The sequence below is a fragment of the Pholcus phalangioides genome, unplaced genomic scaffold (assembly GCF_987345545.1).
Source record: "Pholcus phalangioides strain wild (caught in Gottingen) unplaced genomic scaffold, Ppha-v1.0 ptg000007l_1, whole genome shotgun sequence".
In the NCBI taxonomy this organism is placed as follows: Eukaryota; Metazoa; Arthropoda; class Arachnida; order Araneae; family Pholcidae; genus Pholcus; species Pholcus phalangioides.
The window spans coordinates 49579073-49594978 of record NW_028301600.1 but is presented as its reverse complement, the minus strand read 5'-3'; the positions used below and the strand labels follow the sequence as shown (position 1 = coordinate 49594978).

At 37.2% G+C, this 15906-nt stretch overlaps 1 protein-coding gene across 9 annotated transcripts in view; it reads right to left on the bottom strand.

The window, feature by feature from the left end:
- LOC149085427 (dnaJ homolog subfamily C member 4-like) overlaps positions 1-15629 on the bottom strand; it is an 87917-nt gene extending 72288 nt beyond the window's left edge. For 7 of the 9 annotated variants that reach the window (XM_089233421.1, XM_089233420.1, XM_089233429.1 and 4 more), the window contains exons 1-2: positions 15548-15629; positions 15138-15248 (exon numbers count right to left, since the gene is read on the bottom strand). The gene's annotated coding sequence lies outside the window, so the exon portion shown is untranslated. The other 2 variants (XM_089233425.1, XM_089233422.1) reach the window with 2 other exon arrangements.
- Positions 15630-15906: the final 277 nt, after the last annotated feature.

The following is a 15906-nucleotide window of genomic DNA, read 5'->3' as shown; positions in this document are numbered from 1 at the left end:
ACATATGATAACACTTCAACATCGAGAGCTGTCACAACACAGTGAAATTGCATTTTAGGATCAATAATTCCGGCTATTTTAAAGTTCGATTCAATCTGAAGAAACCAAAGATCGACATCGGATTTCCAAATCGAAGGCGCGCGAAAAGAAACACGCGAAAGTTCTAATTCAGAAAAAATATCTGTTTATTCTGTAGCATTCGGCATATCCAAAAAAAAGTTCAGCACAATCCAGGAAGAGAACTGAGGAGATGCCCCCTCAATCAGTCAGCAAACGCACCACACACAGGGGAAAAAAAAATGCAGCAAGTCGCATATTACGAAGCGAGAAAGAGTAGTTTCGACTGTGCGTTCATGGCTGTCAAACATCTGCTTTACGCGGGTCACCAGTACTATGGTGATGCTAGTGCTGGTGGATGTGTCTGGTTGTTATTTCGGAAACATACAGTCATGACTCCTTTCTTTTTTTAGTTATTTAATAGAAGAGAGAGAGACTTTTAGGACATATTCGGTCGACAGTTGAAGCCAGACTGAACTCCAATACAAGAACACACTAGATAATGCCTAGCTAGTGAGTGGCATAAAAAATATAATAAAAATATAAAAATTGTACAAGACAAGTAGCGCCACACACACATCATTCACAGTGCACCAATTGTTAACAAGAAACAGTATGACTTCTGTGCCCCACCCGGACTTTTCACCTGATTAGCTGTGTGACTTTTCTTCATTCCTATGGATGAAAAACATGAAATGAAAGCATATTGCGCCAACATGGATGAGGTGCAAACAAAAACAATGAAGGCGCTGTATGGCATCACAACAGATGAATTTCAAAAATGTTTTCAATAGGGATGTGTAGTTCATGAACGAACTAGTTCGGGAAAAAGAACTGTATGTAGCTGTCTTCGTTTTAGTGAACTATCGTTCTTTGGTTCTTTACCCCCTTCACTACCTATTGGAGAATGCACATGCACGATCCTTCCCTAAGTCCATGCAGTGCCCCCCCCCCTTCCCCAAGCTAAACGTCCGAACTATAGAAACCTTTCACTAGTTCATTCAGTTCAGATTAGTTCTTATCGTTCTTCGAACTACGAAAGACACAGTCGTTCCTTGTCATTTACTTTCTCGAACCGTACACTATTACTGAGGAAGGCTTTTTTTTGGTTTTTTTAGTTTTAATTAGGTTTTTGTTTTAATTAGTTTTTTGTCTAAATACTCATTAGAAAGTAATGCTTTTTTCGTAAAAATTTGCAGACAAATCTCTCAACGATTATTTTAGATTAACAAACCTAAAATTTTTTTAAATCTGAGAATCCAAATTTTTAAAAAATTATGTATTTCGCCATTTCTTTTTTTATATATCTTGAACAGCTCCAGAATTTTGTTATATAAGGAGCTGTTCAAGTATTACATCAGCAGATTCTTAGCCATTTTTTTACTTCCCCCTCCCACAACCATCAGCAAAACTCTGACCTCCCTTCAAAAAAATTCCATCAACCCTGCCCCCACCTTTTAATGCATATTAGCGGGATCAGTAATGCTCGTAGGTTGGGAAATAGGGCAGAAAAGTGCAAACCGGTTCTAAAATAGTTTAGAAAAATCTCAAATGCCTTGACTAGGCTTCACGAAACCCAAAAACAAATGAAATGGCCGGAGTTAAAATTAATTTAAGTTGTACCAGCATGTTGGAACTCTTATGAAATGTTAAAGATTATTTAGTAATAAAAACCCGATATTATCCCCTCTTGCACTTTTATAGTATGATGAAACAACACTTTCGAGAAGTGATTGGATTGTTAATGAACATAGCATTAATACTCTAGAAATTTTTGACGTAACCAAGGAATTGAGTGCTGCTAAAAGTGTAACTTTTCCTAAAACAATGGTTTTGTTCAAGAATTTGTATGACTGTCAAAGACATGTCAAGAACTCCAAATTTTCCTATCGTATTAAAAGAAATATGCGATAAGCTGCTAAAGGAAATCGGTGACAGGCTAATATCAAAGGAGCACGAATTAATCCCTGAATCAGTGTTGCTTGACAACTGCTTTAGAACAGTCTGCATTTAAAAATACAAGGAAATTTGATGTCGTTTTTTAGTCACAAAAATCAAAACATTAATCACCATGGACCAAAACCAAAATGACCCCCCCCCCTTTCCGATCAACCTGAAAGTCCCACCAGGTTCCCCAAGCTCGTCGAAGATTTGGACGAAATTTGATGAAGAAACAGCAGTTCTAACAGCAAGACAAAACCCTGAAGCGGCTAGTATCGTGGAAATAGATAAATACTTATCTGAACCACTTTTACCTAGGCTGTCTGACCCGTTACTTTGGTGGGATCAAACAAAGTTAATTCTTAAGCAGTTTGAAAGTGTGTGCATGCAAAATAGTGTAAATCATTTTAGTAATTAGTGATGTAAGTGTAAAATTCATATTATCATAACATTATTTTTAATTAATAAATGTTTGTTCGCACCTATTACAATGTTGTTTATTTTTTTTTACACCTTAACCTGATCCATATATTTCTCTCTCTCTCGTCTCATAATAATTAATTTCAGTGAACTATCAGATAAGAATTAGTTTTTCCCAGACCTTACCAGGTAAGAAGCAGTTAAACGCCCTTGATGACAATAGGAATAAACCCATCTTTAGCGGTGCCCACTACCCAGATGAAAATTCTTAGGTGAAAATAAGAAGCCCTCAACCAATCCTCAAAAAAAATATTCTACCTGCCGTAAAAAAAAAATAATCTGTTCTTAGAAATAGAAAGGGCCCCACACTGGGTTTATTCCCAAAGAGTGAAGACCATTCGATTTTCATTGGCAATTAAATTTTGCTTTATGATATATCAATTTTACGGGTTTTTATACGTGCTCTCATTTATTCGTAGCTTCACATTCAAAATGAACTATGTAGTTCACTTGAACTAGTTCAATAAAAAGATTGATCTCAAAAGGAACGGTTCCGTAAAAAAAATGACTTTGCCCATCTCTGGTTTTCAACAATGGAAGAAAAGACACAACAAGTGTATTAGCTCAAACAGAGAGTGCTTTCAAGGGAAATTGAATTTTTATTTTTAAAAAATTAAATAAACAAATTTTTAAAAAGAAATCCTGTTACTTTTGGGTACCCCCTGATATATTGCATGTGCAAAAAAAAAAAAAATGGAACTGTGAAAATTTTATTAAATGAATTTTTTTGAAACACTGAAATCGAAAATTTCTATAGTGGGCCAGATAGAACCTTTAAGCAGAGCCATAGTTTTCCCATCACTCAACTAACCCACTGACTTAGTCCAGTCATCTACTGAAAGCGACAATATGTGGCAAGCTACGTGAGCGGCAACAGCCGACATTGTCTGATGTCGTCCACTGAAAATTACCTTTACACGCTACCCAGTTCGTGACTGCACTCAATGTAGAAAAGTGAGTTCGTTACATAATCTTAAGAAAATATTGAAAAACTAAAATTTGAAGAAATTTATCAAGTCAATACTTAATGAGACACATCTGGAACAAACTTGGATTACGCGTTCTTGTTGTAAATAAACAAATAATTATATTTAATCAATTATACTACTTACCATCACAACCCATGAACAGCAATTATCAAATTTTAAGCTTTCATGCTGAAGCGGGCAAGCAGGGAGGGAGACATCTGCACGGAGAGAGACCCCCACCGAAAGAGAAAAAATCGGTGTGACTGTAACATCCCTTAATGGGGTTACGTGCCCGGTTCGAATTATACAGTTAAAGGCAGAGAACAAGGACGTTTCTATAGCGTTAGACCAGAAGTTTCGTCACGAACCAGACCATTCAAGGTTTTATCTGCCAGAGGGCAACTAGTCACGGGTTGAACTGCAAGACTCTTTAATTGGTTATTTAGCTTTTATAAAAACATCTTCACCGGACCCGGCGGGAACAAGAATGGTAGTTATTTAGATCATATTATATTAAAAATTTCATGACCGAAATCAAGAACAAGCTACTCAAGTAGCCAAAGCAAGAGGTGAATGAATGAATGCGTGAATGCGATTAGTGAGATCGAGAGAGGAGCTTTTATACATAAAAACCAGCTTTAACTTTAAGACAATTCATCCACCGGCAACACTCCGTCTCTCGATAAAAATTCAACAATTCACAAAAATAATTTGCATACAAAACAAAGTCAAAAAATATTTCAAAATTCCTCAGTGGCAACGCTAAACGTAATCGGGCGAGCTCGCCAGGCTCTCCGATCACGCCTCTTACGTCAAACACAAAAACAAAACAATTATTCCGGCGGAACTCTGCAGCCAACCACCGAAACAGGTAAATAAAAATACAATAACATTATAACAAGACGATGTGATATCTCCCCCGGGAGAATCCCCAAACTAAATAATTATTAAGCATATGTTACATGAGAAATAAATTTTGATGGGACATCAGCCGTCCGACCTTGGTTCCGTCCTTGTCAAACGACCGCAAGACCCCACCCTACAGCAGTAGGACTAAGCGGACTTTCTGGCTCGTGATGGTATGCCAGCAGAACTTCTGGATGGTTTCCGGTAGCTGAGCGGTCCCTGGGGCCAAAACATGACTATTTCCCACATAACAAATTAACAAAAGTAGCGGAGAAAGACATTATCCTGATCCGTTACACGATAGCATAGAAAAAGTAAACAACTATACTGCGCATGAGCAGATAATGCAAGAAGCGTATGTTCCCAATCTAACTGAAGTCATTGCCTCATATAGCCCACTATTGTTTGCAGTGGATGACGCTCTCTTACTTTCTGTGCAATGGAATCAGTCTTGTGAATACAGACAACTGTGTGTGACTAGTTAATCGCTTCAAGTCACTGCAAGTACAGGACTGGACTTATTGTATTAGAGAAGTAAAGTTGAAGGAAAAAGAAAACTCTTTTGAAATAGCCATATATTAAAAAGAACAAAATATTATTTGGCTCTCAGGCTGCAAAATTTTAAGCACTGGCCTTGCACATCTAGAAGTCTTGTGCTGTATTTTAAAAATATATGACATCCATATTTGTTATGGACATCTTCTTCCCAGCCACCTCGTTGATAATTTTGCCTGTGGCCTTGTATTTGTATTCCATATACGTATTGTGAAAAATATCTTGTTTAGCAGGTTAAAATCTGTTTAAAAATTTTTGCTCATATTGCAGGCGATTATATTCAATCATTACACTTCATTCATAACTTTAAATATTTATGGCAGCACTAAAAATACTTGTACAACACTAGATACTCACTCAAACTGTTAGGTACATGTGCACACTTCCAGCTCACAGACGTACCAACTTTGGGGATCCACAAATCCAGAGACTCGAGAGAGAGAGGGTGAACGGGGGGGGGGGGGGGAATACCCTGCACCCATAGACCTGATCAAAAAAAAAATGTGTAAAAAATATTTCGAATTTTAAAAAGAAATCAATTAAGGGAACATGTCACTCTCCTCTTTTCCAGGCAGTTTCTGCATTACCCCTGAGTAGAATATAATTCATATCAGCCTTTCCATGCAGAATACTGTACATAAAACGTAAGTGTTTCCTTTTGTGAATGCTATCAGCGATTGATAATCTTGGGTATATTAACTCTTGTGTGTGTGAAAGCAGTTTTATATTTTCTTTTTGACGATATATTTAAAGACAAAAAATTGGTTCCTTGTTTTCGGAGAACTAACTTTGATGTCTTGAGAGGAAGGTTAGCGGAAGTTTTCAAAGACCGGTTGGAATCAGTGGAGGTGGGAAGTCAATGGGAAGAATTTAGTACGAAGCTGTCCTCTGTTTTGCATGACGTCATACCCTTTGTTCGAAAAAAGCGTGTTTGTACATCGCACCCTCCATGGATCACGGATAGCGTGCGGAACCTTTATCTTGAAAAGAAAAGGGCATTCAGAGAGTATAAAAGTGGACGAGATGACCTATCATTGTTTACTGATAAAAGAAGACTGTTGAAGAAAGCGATAAAGGATAGTAAAAAGGAAGTTGAATCTAGGTTGGCAGATAACATTGGCTCTGACCCAAAATCATTTTTTCGATACGTCAATAATGGATGTAAGGGGACAGTTGACCCCCTCTCGATAGGAGGCTCTAGGGTAGAGAGCAATGTAGGCATGTGTAGTGCTTTCAATGACCTTTTCGTGTCGGTTTTTAATGGAGATAATGATATTCGATATGTGGGTGTTGCATGGGGTAATAAAACCCTCAACGATATTCAAGTAGAAGAAGTGGAGGTCCTTAATCTTCTAAGAAATGTATGTGCAAGCAAAGCACCAGGACCAGATGATATCTAGGACCAGAGTTTGTGAAGTGGATAGACGAGAATAATGTATTGTCGGATAATCAGCATGGGTTCAGGAAGGGGAAGTCATGTGTGACTAACCTCCTTTGCTTCTATGATTACGTGACTAAGGCATTGGGTAAGAGCAAAAATGTAAACGTTGTTTACCTTGATTTCCAGAAGGCATTCGATCGGGTCCAACATGGCAAACTCTTGAAGCGTTTACACGAGATTGGAATTGGGGGCAACTTGCTGAATTGGATAGAATCGTGGCTAAGAGATAGGTCGCAACGAGTTATGGTGAATGGGGAATTCTCTGGTTGGACAGACATCACAAGTGGAGTTCCTCAAGGAAGTGTCCTTGGCCCCATACTTTTTTCACTTTTTATCGATAAACTCGATCAGGGTATCGATGGGATTACTAGCAAATTCGCAGATGATGTGAAGCTAATGGGGGTAATCGGGAATGAAAGCGATAGGGAGTTGCTCCAGACCAACTTAAACAGGATTGCAGCATGGGCAAATGAATGGAGCATGACGTTCAGCATTGATAAGTGCATGGTCGCTCATTTTGGTTCGAACAACCCACGGTTCTCTTACGAGTTGAGTGGTGTCAGTATCCCGGATGCAACTGGGGGTCACCGATTTGGGAGTTCTCATTGACGAGCGACTTAGGTTTTCTGAAAATTGTCCAGCGGTGGTCAAAAATGCGAATAGAATGCTTGTGGTCTCATTTTCAAAAAGGTCTCTTCGCATTCTCCTAAAGTCATTCTCCCGCTTTTTTGAGGGTTAGTTCGTCCTGGACTGGAGTATGCTGTAAGGTTTTGGAGACCATACCTACAGAGGGATATAGACTTGGTTGAAGGAGTGCAGAGAAGAGCTAAGCGTGTCCTTATTGGCACACAGGGCTTGAGTTATGAAGAGAGACTTCATTTTTTGAATATGATTATATTGGATGAACGCAGATGTCAAGGAGATATGATCGAAGTGTTCAAAATTTTCAATGGGATAGATAGGATGGACCATGAATTTTTAGTACACCACCAATCAACTGCTTTTACAAGGGGACACTAGTATCGATTGATGAGGGACAATGTAAGGTCATGGTGTCACCAGTGGCGGATCATGATTTTGGGAGGCCCCAGGCGCAACCTGATCTGGAGGCCCCCCTATCAGGGGCGGATTAAAGGTAGGGACTGTCAACCCCCCCCCTTCCCCCCCGAGAGCAGAAAAATTAAATGGAAAAAAAAATGTTTTCTACGTTTTTGACTGAGTAACAAACCAAGAAAATAAATTTGCTTAAAAAAGGGGGGAAATTCAGAATTTTTTCCAAAAAAAATCAGAACCATCCTGAAAAATTGAACACATTGTCACAACCACCGCCCCCACCCACAAATTTGCGTTTATCCACCACTGCACCCTTTTGGCCCTAATAAGAACGAGATGGTTCACTAAAATGAACAATATTATGAAAATCATAACTTTTTTTTTTATTTTTGCATCACCAAAACCATAAACACAAAAATAAGATAAGGAAATATAATGATATTCTCTGGTACTAGATGAAAAATAATCACACTCCCATTAAAAAAAAAAGTCACAGTAAAATTCTGCATCATATTTTTAGTAATCTAAGATGTCCGCCCTGGTGCCTTCAGCCACACGGCAAAAATGGAGATCCGTCATAGTTTTAGTAATTTAATATTACTGATTAATAAAGATTTGATAATATCTCAAATATAATATATTTGATTTGATATAAAGATACTGATAATATTTAATAGAAAAACATTTCTTCAATAGAGGGAAGAAATTATATCAGAGTAAATATAAGAATTATATTTTTAATGGAAGAAATTAGTTCAGAATGAATTAAAATTATTGTCAATGAAAGAAATTATTTAAAAAATTTTTTTTAGAAATTATTATTTTTTATTTGTTTATTCTATTTTATTTTTACTATTATTATATTATTATTATTTTCTCTTTCAGCCACCTCGTTGGGCACTCTGCCTGTTGTGGCCTTTGCCTTTGTATTATTTGTATTCAGAGTGAATAAAAATCTTCTATATTATGCCCCCCCCCGTTTCGTTTAATAACGAAAAATGCCACAGTATAACATTGTGGCCCGCGTACTTTATAAAATGTTTCAATATGGCCTGCTATGCCTCAAAGGTTGAAGACCCCTGCAGTAGACTCTCGCTAATCCGGTACGTATTAGACCACGGTGTGCCAGATTTTACCGAAATTGCTGGATTAACTTTGAAGAAACCCATTGAAATAATATATGAAATTTCGTGCAAAGACATAGTCAGGACTTGATCAGCAATTAAGAAATATTAGAACGTGTTAAGGGGTTAGGGCATCAGGAGAAAAGTGACACCACACCACCTAAATATCCTGGACTACTGGACGTGCTGGATTACAGCACGACCGAATTCTCGAGAGACTACTGTAGTTGAATTGAAATGCTCAAATAAAAATTTATCAGATAATTTATATATTTTTAGTTTTGCTTACCGTTATTTTTGAAGACTCTGCAATCTATATCCTAAAGGAAATCTTGAGGATCGGCATGGAAATTTTTTTCATTACAATAACACACATTACAATTACATTAACAATAAACACTTTTCGGTCTGACACAAAGATGTTGTCTACCCAAGCCTCCTTGACCAATCCAAAAATGTAGCTCTTTTTTTTAGAAAGAAGGAAAAGAAACCCCCTTGATTTTTTCCAGCTGGGGAGGGAGTGTTAAAAGAGAAACAGAAAAATCACGTGATTCAGAATGCATGTCATTCAGCATTCATTTCAAACCCCACTTTTTTTTTGTCATATGGTCGTATGGTTCCAGTCATAGATTGCAAATGTATATGTTGTTTGAACCAGCTTATAGTATTTCATTCAAACAAGTGGGAGACAAAATCACAATAAGAGCTCTACTACATTCATTTTAATTAGTACGAGTGTCTCTTCCTGTCGATGTCGCCGCTTGCCGATAGCCATCTTGTCATCCATTATACTGTATACAAAAGCTTACACCAAAGCTGTCGTATTATTGGCGCCTATAAAAGCATTTAATACTGTGGAATGAGACATCTGTTTATGCCTTCACTCCAATTTTCATTTCGGACAGACATTAGGACCTGCTGTTCTCACCCCTCCTCCTGCTTGTGCCCTTAGGGAAATACTGTTTGAAAATGACCCTCCCTGAATGATCGCTTTACAATGTCTCTTCTTTCTTTGTCGGGGAAGAACTGGCCCTTGAGAGCTGCGTCTTGTAAATTGTTCTTTCTTTCAGTTCCCGTTTTTCTTCCATAACTCTTATACGTACAGTATACATTAAAAAAAAAAAAATTGCGGTTAAAAAAAAAAAAGGTAGAGCAGATACTGTACTTAGTTCAAGAGATTTGTTGATGCGCATGTAAATTCATATGTAGGATGAAGCACACAACTATTTGGAGGCCCCCCGCTCTGCCGAGGCCCCAGGCGCGCGCCTCATGCGCCTGTGCGGTAATCCGCCACTGGGTGTCACAGGGAATTTTTCTCTAATAGGGTTGTTAATGAATGGAATAGCTTACCCCCGGAGGTAGTAAATTGTAACACAATTGACACGTTTAAAAAGAAATACGATAAACATGTTGGGGTAAATCGAGAAGCTATCCATACTTAGAATAAGACAACCATAAGTATTCTTTATGGGCATTGTATAATATTTTATCATGTGTATATATTGATTATAATTTGTGTTAATTGCATTTTTAATTGGATTGCTGTTTTTTTTTTGTAAATATATGACATCCATATTTTTATGGGCATCTTTTTATCAGCCACCTCGTTGGGCATTTTGCCTGTTGTGGCTTTGTATTTGTATAACCTGGAATGGGTTAAAAACCAAATTATTTTTATTATTATGGCTTTGAGTATTTTGATAATTCCCCTGAGAATTGGATTTGTGAGTATGATAATGTATAACCACTAATTCACACACACTCACACATAATTTTCTCTTTCTTGAAATATGTCTTCCACACTTAAAAACAAACATTACATAATATCCTCTCCATACATAATTATCCTCTAATAATTGATTACATCACTATTATTATTGTTGTGATTGACTAACCCACACTACACCCATAATTTTCCCAAATTTTGCACAAACATTAATTACATAATAATTATTATAGTTATTTTTTGTAACATCCTATGGAATTGGTGAAAAATGTCATTTTATTGTCCTTAGATCTATTCCCAAAAATTTCACCCATAAATTCCCCCCACCCACAATGTGAAGTGCCCCACTGTAACACCTTTTACAGTAATTAATTTGCCTAATTTGCACCGAGTATTGTCTACACATGAAAAATTTTAATTAACCAAATTTTCTTTGGTTCTCGAAGTCGATATTAGTCTCGTTCGATGGGGAAATTTTCCTGGAACCTTAAATTCAAAATTTCAGACCAATCGACCCAGAATTTGAGGAGTTATTCAACATTTTGTAAAATTGGCTTTGTTTCTTTATTCCTGGTTTGCATCATATCTTGAAAATAGCTGCTTTTTATTATTTTTTTTTTGAGGACTCTCATCAAACTTCTCTCGAGGGGAAGGGCGTGTCTCAAAACCTCATCTGTCACTCAGAAAACTGATGTCACGAGTCAGATGACCTTCCGCATCCAATAAGGTGTTTCAAAAAGTTTGAGATCCGCAGAAGGAATGTGAAAATCGAGGCTTTTTGCTCTGAGAAATGATGGAGTGAAGACGTGCTCTCCGCTGCTGCACAGCTTCCCTAGAGGCGAACTGACAATGAGTGATCTAAGCCTGAGCTACCAAGACGATGTCTCCGAAACACAGGGCCACTCTGCCACTGTAATAGTCATCTCCAATCGGCTCTTAAAACGATGCCTCTTATCCGTTAGACCACTTCATCGTCAAGGGAACCACCTCTCCTCTAGGGGGCCGTTGCAGCAAGACCTCCGCCGCCGCAGCTTGGTATCACCTCCTCGGATGTCTTCCAAGGGACAGCTCAGATGCACACAATCTGATGAGCAGCGCCCCAACCCACCACTTCTAAAGCTGCGCTGATCACTGCCACCTTCCAAGGGCTCAACTATCTCTCAGTCCCAGCGTCATCAGACCTATCCATAAGTGAAACCTGATTGACTATCCATTCTAACTTTGTTCCCCCAAGACCCTTTCGTAATATTCCTGAGGATAATCTCTGTTATAAATTAATTCTCATATTCTGATTAAACTTAAGCTTTGCCCAAGTAATGTTTTTCACTACAACCCCCGCAACAACCATTCTCACCCTATTCCATAGGGTGTAACCGAAGGATGTTCTGTTATTTCTGTCTGTATAGTTCTGGGGGAATTCATATTTTTCCCCTAAGAATTCATATATATTTTCATATCAAAATTTCATGTTTTGAAACTTAACTTCACATTGTTGTATTCACTCTGCGTGTCGTATTCCTTGTCATAGGCGGAGATTGACTTGGAAGTTTAGGGGGGGCACGATGATGATGATGTTAGCTCATATATACATTAGATCAGTCGACTCCACCTTTGACGCCCCCCCCCCCCCCGTATCTCCGCCCATGTTCCTTGTTTGAGATCCTAATTTTTTTTGCTAATGTAAGTTTTTCTTCAGATTTTTAGAAATCTGGGTGTGTGAAAATCCTCCCCGCTCTCCTCACGGCTGCCCCTAGTCTAAATTTCTAATTAATATATAAATGATTTAAAAGGTAATTAGTTAAAAATTAAAGTCAAATAACGAATATAACAGAAGAAGCAATTTAAAAAACTTCAAAATATAAAGCTGCTGATGAAAAACTTAGTGTTTGTCAAATGGTTGTTAATAGAATACAATAATGATTATACAGAGATTTTGGCAACCGTGATAAATAACCCTGATAAATAAATGATTGCAGATAAAAGCTAAGTAAACAAAGGCACGTCTTTGTCAGTTGCTTAAATGCGGTCCAAGACTTTTTTATGTCTGCTAGGCAGAAATGGCTACGACTCCCTCTATGGGCGTTTTCTCTAATAACGGCAGTAGTCATTGACTTCACGGCATTGTGAAAGCTCGTGGAAAATCTAATTTTTTGGGAACAGCTTCGGTATAAGGGACACGCCAAATTGGCATTTTTTCCGGCGATAAGGTACCATCGTTGGCGTGCTCTGGTTCGTTGTTGTTCTGCTGGGTTGTCGTTGTTCCAGAATGTTCGAAGAATTCTGCCAGTTGGTGGCGCTGGCTGTTGTCTTTCCGTGTCTTTCAAACGAGTCTTAGTCAAGGTTTCTAGAATATATACTGTCTTACTGCCATTTTCAAACTGGTTTTCTCTTTTTCCATTCTATTCTCTCTCTTTCTTTCTTCCAAATGACGTCACCTTATAGCCGCAGCGTTTTAAAAAACCGTTGGGATCAAAGCATTTTCTCTTCCTTACATATATATGATGTAATGTGTGTGTTGGATTAATTATTTTGGATATCTTTTCCCTCAGGTTGTACCTTTAATATTTTCCAATATTTATTCTTTTCTACATGCAGGATGCCCCTGCATCCTTTTTATTTTATTTACTTATTTTATACCGTTGATTATTTATAAGAACCCAGATTCCCGGAAAGAGTCCGGGTTTTAATTTATAATACATAGAATATATTTATTTATACAACATGCAGGACCGTTGTTTATTTATAAGAACCCGGATTCCCGGAAAGAGTCCGGGTTTTAATTTATAATACATAGAATATATTTATTTATACAACATGCAGGACTGTTGTTTATTTATAAGAACCTGGGGAACAGCTTATTAACCCTTTCCGGCGCTGTGTCCCCATAGCGAAACCACCTTTTCAAAATTCCATCAAAAAATAACTAATTTTCGCACAGTAATCATTTAAATCTTATTAAATAGCTTAAGATTTAGATTTTCTGTCAGAGATGGCAGCATCATACTGGTTTTGTTTTGCAAGTGGTAAAAAAATCCACCATTTTCTCTAGTTTTATAGTACGTGTTTTAAAATTTATTTCCTAATGAAAAAAAATTTTTTTTCAAAAATTGATGATGGTTTTTTATAGATTTTGCCCTATTTGTTGAAATCAAGCCATTCAATAAACTTAAGAATAGTTTAAAATCAAATTATGAAAGTTTTAAAAAGGTGGTTCCATACTGAGGACACCGCACACCTAGAGCAATGAGATACACCAAGTGACGTCAGTGTGAAACCACCTCTCTTGAGACGAAGCGACCTTGTTTTTCTTCATTTTCTCCCCTCTGTCTTGTTTACTAGAAAATGGGTGACAGCAGCAATGGTGTTGAAACATCTCAGATGTGTATTTGTGGTGGAAATTTTGGGGGTTAGAATGGAAGACACAACATGTGTTATTTTTTTGTCCCACACATAACCATTCTTTCATTCTAGTGGTTTTAGAGCAGCTTTTTCTTTTGACGACTACTTTCTATGCTCTCTCTACTGCTTTAATTTTATTTTCTGGAATTTATTTCGCCTTGAGTCCCCCCCCCTCTTCACAACCGATTATTGGGCATTTGTTACTTTTATTGGTGGTGAAATGCCTATAAAATTCCTAAGCACAGTTGAAGCAATATTATACTAATTTCAGAGCTTCTCTCTGATCTGGAGTCTAATGCATCTGATGATACACCAGATAAAGAAAATAAAACAAAGCTTACTGCATGGATTATCATGAAAATTATGCTGATGTATACACTGCCCAATGCCTGGATCCTCCCGACAATTTCACATGGTTCAGGAGAAAAAACCAAAATCCAGATTTCAAAGGAAGAAGTGGGACCATCTTAGTAAATTCTACGAATGCCGGATACATCGCCAATCTTGATGTTCTCATTGTTTTTTTCAGTGCCACTGATGGAAAATTTGGCATTTCGAAAAAATTTATATGCCACTCAAGAAAGAAAATTTACACTGCCATCTCATTGAAAAAGATTTACCACCTATCAATATGCTTATGTTGATCATTTTGGCCTACAAAATCGGTAGAAAGGGAATTTTTCAAACAAAATGTTGCTTTTTCTGCATTACACCCTAGGGAAGCTTTCAGTGTTCTAGGTGTGCGGTGTCCCCACTGTGCGACCACCTGTTGTTCGCTGGATTTTGATGAAAATAAAATAATAGTTGCAAAACATATTTATATGAGTCCTATGTATCAAGTATATGAAGTTAGTTCGGCCAAAAAATTTTTTTTTTATATAGTGCCCCTCAAAGGGTTTTAAACCCTTTTATTTAAACCCTGATCGATTTATTATTTACAACGGCCCGGGTTTTATTTAAACCCTGATTCTCTCATTTATTTTTTAAACAATCCAGAGCTTATTTTTGTTTATACCATTTGTTTTTTACTGTTTTCTATGCTGGAGATTTTTTTTTCTGGCACCTTTTTCTCGGGCCGTCGGACATATTTGGCGGCGGCAAAAAAAGACGTCAAAACTCGCCAACCTGTCCCTTATACCAAAGCAGTTATGGTCTGAGCTCAACACATTCAGTAAAAAATTACCCATGCTGATAGACCACAGTTGTGCTCTGTTTGAAAGAAAGAATATTGTACATAAGGGGACACACTTCTCATTTCTTCCAGACTATGCACTTAATAGATCCATGATTAGCGTTATGATGAGGAATTACTGATCTGGAAATACTGAAATTATTTTTCACAATAAAAACTCAACAAAATAAGCATTTTTAACAAAATGACGACCCAGCTGAATAATTTAAAAGTTGTGTCTATCCTGTAAAATAAACGATGCATTATCACCCAATTGAACTTGAAACAGATTGATTTTTTTTTTAAATTCTATTACCCATAACCATGAAGCAATTTGGATAATAACTCTGTAAATGTCCTCTATATCCTGTCAAGTATCTGTGCCATGTACTTGATTTGTTTTACGTCCTTTTGTACCAACCTAGGGCTGTTGGGTGAGAAAAAACAAAGTTAGTGCAATATATTGCTTAGCTTTCCAGAGTGAGAAAGAATTAGATGCATCAAAAAAAAAATCGCCATATAACTAGAAGATATTTAACATATATATGACATATATTTACCACCATATATATAAATACACGCATTCATATATTAAGCACAATATATTTTCACACAGGTGTGAAACTATTCAACAAAATGCACAAACAGAAAATCAAATGCACAGTATATACAGCACAAACAATTTTCAGATACAAACTTGACATGAATGATTAATATCCTCCATACCTGCTGGGGGATTCAGATACAAAACAAATGTTGTATATACAAACATGTACGTCCTTGACTTCTTCTTCTTCTTTAATTATACAGGGCTTTATGCCGGAGGGCCCCAACAAGATATAAAAACAGTGGTCAAGACCGTCCATGTGTGCGTTTACGTCCTGTATCAATCCCGGACCGAAACTTCTTCGATGCTGTTAAAAAATTTTCGCCCTACTTTACTAGCCGCAAGTTTGAATCACTTTTTTATCGTCTCATGACCAACAGAGCACCTACCAATGGTTACCTTCACAGAATTCATCAAATAAGTTCACCTAACTGTATCTGTGGCAACAATTGTGAATCTAACAATCATTTCTTATTTA